Below are 7,002 nucleotides of genomic sequence, written 5' to 3' on the forward strand. Positions count from 1 at the left end.
CCAAAAAAAACCTAAACCATCCACCTGCTGACTGCATGCGGCTTAAAATGATCTAATCGCAAGCAGAGAAGCAAAATTGGGTTAAAGGGTTAGAATAGAAATTGTGCTTCAGAAATTTTGCGTTAAATTATTTTAAAATTAATCGCATGCGGTAACGCATTAACGATGACAGCCCTAATTACAATTGTTGAAATATATGTGGTGATGAATGAACATATAAACAGTTCTGAACAGTATTAAAGTCAGTATTATAAATCTAAGTTGATTGTAGAACCATTGTCACCAGTGGAGCTACGATCAACTTAGGCTTACTATGCTTTTGGGTAATGCAGCCCTGATTCCAATCGCATTTCAAGCCATCTCCAGATATGTTTTGAATTTTATTTGGGAAAAAAAAACTGATTTCTTTCTTTCTGTCCAGACTAAAAAAAACCTGGATACAATCTACAATCTTATTAAAAGATGGCGGCGCGTTCACACGCTGCGGCTTCTCTCTCTCCTGGGCAGTCTGAACATAGCCTTAGCTCTGCAGATAATTCTTTTGGTTGTTGCTCCGAGATGCATTTTCAGCTGTTAAACCATATACAGTATGTATAGACAGGTGTGCCTTTCCAAATCATGTCCAATCAACTGAATTTGCCACAGAGTTACTCCAATCAATGTGTATTTGAGTGAAACATCTCAAAGAGGATGCAGAGTAATTGGATAATCCTGAGCTATAAAGTTTAAGTGTCAGAAAATGGTCAGAGTATTTCTGTAAATGTGAAAACTATATGTGTTCCCATTGTTATTAATATGAATAATCTTGAGATGCAGCACATACAACTGATGTTATTTGTCACTCAGTAGCTACTTTAAACTAACTACTAAACTGGTAACTACACATTAAACTAGGGGGAAAAACTTTAAAGATTTAACTTTAGAATTATCTTTAAATGCTGCACCATTTTCTTCATCTGAGGAGGATAAATGCACTTTAGTTTCACCAATCCAATTTTTTATTTTAGTTTTTTACTTCTGAGACGTATTGTTATTATGGAGCCCCAGACATGACATGTGGGAAGAAAGAATGTTTATATAGTGGCCACAAATTAATCGTTCCCATGACTTACTAATTCCTCATCTCGTTTAAAGTCAATTGTGCGCACGATTTATCAATCCGTTCTGATCTTATTAACAGACTACGTCCCCTTACAGTCTTGTCATACTTTATTCATAAGAGCAGCAATAGAGGTCTTTTCTCACTATGCAAAAAGGACGATGGGTTTATGAAACTGCGGACAGGAATTAGTAAAACTTACCCATGATTTCACTATTTATAATAAGGGAACAAATGAGTAAATCATGGGAATGAATTGTTCATTTGTGGCCACGATATGAATTTTTTTTTTTCCTGCATGTCAGCTCTGCGGTTCTGTACATTACTGTAAACTTCAGAGTTTTACATTAACTTCAGTATATTATGAAGTTGGCTGACACTTCTCGCTGCTCTTTTTTTTTCTTGTTTCCTCTCCATTCTTTTTATTTAATGACAAGATCAATAAAAATAATGGAGAGGAAACAAGAAAAAAAGAGCACCTACAACCTTTATCTACTGTGGCCACTACCTTCCCGACTGGTTATCTTACTTAATCTACGCTGGACTGAGTTTCCTCTGTTCATTGTTCTGTCGCCTTTACGTGGATGAGTTGCTCCCTGTGATCTCCTGTGTACTCTGTTTATTAAGTGTTTTAAAGACTATTCTTCGTTTGTTCGAGTTGTTCATCGTGCATGTTATTAATTCAACCATAACATGACAAACACAGTAAAATGAGAAAAACTGTGATTTCACGCCATGTGACAACAATATCGGAATGTGCTGCATTCTGTGATTCACTTACAAAGACACACTTGATCATCAGGTTGATCACAACGTTTCGTGTATAAAATCATCAAAAATGATTTCAGCACAGGATTAAAGTCTCAGAAGCGCAAAGTGACCAATGTTGAAATACTCACCTCAAGTATTTGTAGATCCTTCTTTTTTTCTCCTCTGAACTGTTGTGTTGAACAGCAGCTCTGAGATGTTTTTGACTTCTACAGAACAATCAGCTGTTTTCAGGTAGAGATGTGAGAATGTGAAGACAGTCAGGTGTCAGCACACACACTCACTCGGTGCTTCTCATCTCTTATTTGTGCGTCCTTGTTTCCTTTCCTCGCATCTTAGCTCCACCCCTTTAGGAAAGCAAGATGCCCTTTTGAAAAAATATGAGATGTAAGGTTTATTTAAACTGCAAAGGGAAAACACAAATGATAACTATTATGACAGATGTGAAGGGGAAGGAGAATTTATAAGTGCGCCAGGTTTTTCGACAAAGACTTACGCATAGGATACACCTGTGTATCCTCACTCCTCGTTCCTCGCCTCCTTGTGGTGCATTTAAAGAATTGAGATGTCCTACAAGATGGCTAACTTTAATCGGTTTCCAGGTCACAGGCTTGATGTCACAGTTATGGACTTCTTTTTTTGTAATAATTAGCGTATACAATTAAACTACATAATTCCTTAAAAATAATATTATACAGAATTGAATAATAGCAAGTGCTATAAAATAATATTAACTGCTAATACATAAATACATATAATAAAAAAATATATATATACTATAGGCTCTAAGAAATGCGATCCTGAATCTGCAGACTCTGGTATTGCAGGAATACCCTACTCCAATAAAACAGGCGTATTGAAAATGCACATTCATTCTCTGCCAGCAGGAGGCGCTTTCAGAACAGCAGAAATAATGCGTTGTTTCCCTGGTAACCGCAGAACACAAAGCAGCGCAGCACCGGACTTTGAAACGTGCAGCGTTCATGTTTATTTAATGAAATCATAGCCTTTTGAAGTTTAATCATCACATTAAACCATATTCTATTCATAATTCTGGTCTTTCCGTCCCCTAATTTAAGACCTCCTGAAATCATAATTAAGACTTTTTTGTTCAATTTAAGACTTTTTATGGCCTTAAATTTTATACAACTAAATGTAAGACTTTTTAAGGACCCGCAGAAACCCTGTAATCTTTCTCACCTGTCTGCCCTTCATTAGTCACCCTATTTAAGTTCCCCCTTCAGTTCAGTTAGCTGTCGGCTATTAACGTTGTGTATGCTGGTTGTGGTTCCCTGTTTGTTCACTAAATCAGAGTCAGAGTCAGGCAGGACTCTGGGGATAACTGATTAAAAGTCTATTAAATCCTCAGTCTTCCCATCATCTTCTGAAATCTCTGCCTGTCCTGTTACGGCCAAGGAGGCTGTTTATGAACTCCCTATATGTCCTTAAACGACCATGGAAGTCTGTTTTGAACTGTTTGTCTGCCTGTAATTATCTGTCCCTCCTGCTATGACCACAGAGGCCGTTCTCCTGTCAGGGGAACTCTCTGTCATGGGTGTTGCCATTTGGTGTGTGTGGGCAGCACACACCGTCCCTGAACCCCCTGACTGCTCAATACTCCCTTCCAGCCTCCCTCTCCCTCCACCTCTTCATCAGTCCTCACCACGGCCTCCGCTGTCTCCTGTCAGCCCCTCTGCTCACCATCGGTGATGTGGGATTGCCGCGGGTCTGCCAGTTTCCATCGGCGTTGTGGCTGGAGGATCCCTTGTCTCCCCCTCCAGCCTCCGAGTCCCAGACTCCGCCTCGCCCCGTTGACCCAGCAGCTCCACCATGGCTCCTGGCTCCCTCCTCTCCGCCGTGGCCCGTCAGTCCACCAGCTCCGCTGGGCTCCCTTGTCCCTCCGTCTCCACCTTGGTCGGTCGTCGACCTGCCCTCGCCTCAGGACTATACTCCTCCGGCTGCACCTCGTCTCTCCGGCTCCGTTGGGCTCCTCCCTCCCTCCAGCTCCACCTCGGTCCTCTGTCGCTCCGGCTCCACCACAGCCTTCCGGTTCCCTGCCTGAGCCATCTGCTCCGCCTTGGCCTTCCGGATCCTCTGCGTCACCCTGTCTCGTCAGCTCTCCATCTCCATTCCTCCACCATGGCTCCTTTCTCCATCGGCTCCACCGTAGGCCGTGATGTTGGCTGCGGTCTGGGTCCCGCCTGGCTCCTCCTGCTCCAAGTTCCTTCTGTCTCTTTCCTGGCTCCTCCCTCCGTCTGGTCCGCCATGGTTCCTCCTGATCCCTCCATGGCTCCTCCCTCCATCGTCGCCACCCTGGTCATCTGCCTGCCTTCTTGCCTGCCCTTCGCCGTTCCCTCCTCTTAAGTCGACTCTTTTGACTCAGTTACTTTTTTGCCACTTTCCCTCAAATACCCAGACCAGAATAAATGAATCTTCAACTCTAAGTTGTAAAACACAGAGGACCCTTTGTTTGGTCAGGATCCGTGACCCAAGGGTCACACCTGGCCAGAGATGGGAAACATTCTCACCAGACCCTGAGGAAAACACGTCCCTCGACTTCTTCAAAATATAAGTGACTGCTGTGAGATTGAGACCATTTTACCAATCACAATGAGACATTTAAAATGACACCAAACATGAAAGTGAAAACAACACAAGATGCATCATATGTGGTATAAAGAGATTTTTAATGAAGTTTCAGTGACTTGAGCCTGGTGGAGGAGAAGAGGGAAAGGGTAGAGGGGGACTCAAAGATGAGTGAGGAGAGACGGCAAGTGGTGTTGTATGCACTTTCTTTGAGATCTTCTCTCCAGATGTTTGATTTTGTGTTCTGCCTTAGCAGGAAAACTGTCCTTACATGAGTAGGTACTTATTTTGAATAAGTAATTCCTTAATGACTGCTAAAAAATGTATATCCTATATAGTATGAATGTGTGTAGTATGAATGTAATCTGGACATTCATATAACATCTGCAATGTTGTCAGACAAATTATCATGATTTAAAACTCATTTTGTAGCCAGTGGTGCAAAACAAGGTGCAGAGGTCGGTAGAAGGACAAAGGAGCTCCTTTCTGTAGTTTAAGATTTTGTATTATGGTTTTAACAAACACTCAACCTTATTTCATTTGTAAACTTGTTGTGTATGTAGAGAATATTTTTGTCGATTACTTTTGTCATAGTAATTTCTTATAAATAAAAATTGTGAGATGATCTTACTATTAGAAAAAATAATGCCACCATTATATCATATAAACCTATTCTAGTTGACCCCCTAAACAAAATTATGAATCTGTAAATGAGCATTAAAGGGGCCCTTTAACAAAAATCACTAGCCAAAATGTATCAGTTATGTGATTGTATAGAGTTAATTTTATTTTCCTATTTATTTTATTTTATGTGTAATATTCATGTGAATGAAATGTGTTGTTATTAAATTTAAGTGAATAATTGTCTACATTTGTGAGACATTTGTAAAGTAAGACTGTTTACTGGACAACAAGACTTTATTGAAGAGAATTCTCTCTCAGAACAGACTGTGACTAAAGGCTGAGAAACTGAGAGCTGAGAAACCACTGGGTGTGTGTTTCTGGTTCTGTAATGAAGAAACTGCAGACATAGTCTGCCAAACACCTGGTGTTGGTGGTTCACTTGAAATTTCATGGAAAAACTCTCTTTTACAGCGGATACCCTTTTCATTCTCCTTTATGTGACTGTCAACATAAAGATAGATAATCACAACACTTAAATTGTGTAATGTATAAAACATGCCCTATTCTTCTACTGGAACAAATTGATCTGAAGTCTGTTTCCATCTGAACTGCTGTGGTGATGGAGGAGATGTTACCCATGATTCAGTGACACACCTCAAGAGATTCAGGGCTTTAAATGTGAAGTAAAACTGCAGTTAATTTCTAAAAGAGACCGGAGTCACCAGATCTACAACAATCCAAGCAGCATTCAATTCAGCATTGACTAGAGCTAAACCTCTGTTCGTTCTCAATATGAACTTTTGTAGACATGCGAAAGAAATAAAGTCAAACTGTTTAGGAATAAGTGAAGCTGGTAAAGCTGTTTGTGGAGTTGTTTAATCATCCTCTGCTGAGGTATTGAGAGATATAATGTGTAGTTGATTTCATCTAAGGCTGTGTGGCTGGAAGTCAGTCGTAGTTGTTGTGTTTCTCTTTTCTCGGTCCTTGTTTGTCTTTCATTCAGTGATTCTGCTTGTTTACAGCAGGTGTTCATCACTAATGCTCAGTCAGCACTTAATTATGTCATGAACTTTTTTACAATCTGAGTACAGACTTATATAAACACCAAGCGGTGTTAATTTAACACTGAGGATTTGTCTCAGAATCCTCAGAACAGTCTGTCTTAACATTTCTTCAGCACACTTCCTCTTATCAGTTACTGGCATACATGTCACCTTTCACACATCATGTTTGACCATAGCTAAATTTGCAGCATCTAGATATACGGTAATTTTAGCGCAGGAGGAAGAGTGAACATAGAATAATACCGTTATGTTGCGCTGTACTCCTAATATTATTGTGTGTAAAGATGTCATTTTGTAACATGTAAAACTTGTAATGTGCATATGTTAATATCTATATGATTATATTTTATATGGTATTATAAGATGGTCCCTTTGGTCTTTGGGACTGAAAACTCGACATCCATTTTGGATATTCTATAACACTTTCACTTTTACTAAAAAAAACAAATATTATACACAATCATAGATTTACACTAGAAGAAAAAAAAAAGTTCTATTCTCAGGCTCACATCAAATGTCACTTACCCCCTTTCTTTTCATCACCTACCCAACTCCATTGTTCAGTATCCTCAGGCGCCTTGAAAACACTAAACAAATAAACTAAGATCAAGGGCAAATTATATTTAATAGCAGTTCGTCTTATCCGTCAACTGAAGCACGGGACAAAACATCCGCCATAACATTATCCCGCCCTCGAATACGGCGAAAACATTTGTACTTCTGAACAAAGTGACATTTTAAGGTCAATTTCCAAAAAAAAAAAAAACTATTGAATTGATTGCTTCATTTTATTTATTTTCAATTACTTTTTGAGTTATTTGTTGCAGCCCTATATTAATTTTTTTTTCTCATTATCATCAT

This window comes from Sinocyclocheilus anshuiensis, unplaced genomic scaffold (assembly GCF_001515605.1).
Source record: "Sinocyclocheilus anshuiensis isolate Anshui unplaced genomic scaffold, SAMN03320099.WGS_v1.1 scaffold1198, whole genome shotgun sequence".
Lineage (NCBI taxonomy): Eukaryota > Metazoa > Chordata > Actinopteri > Cypriniformes > Cyprinidae > Sinocyclocheilus > Sinocyclocheilus anshuiensis.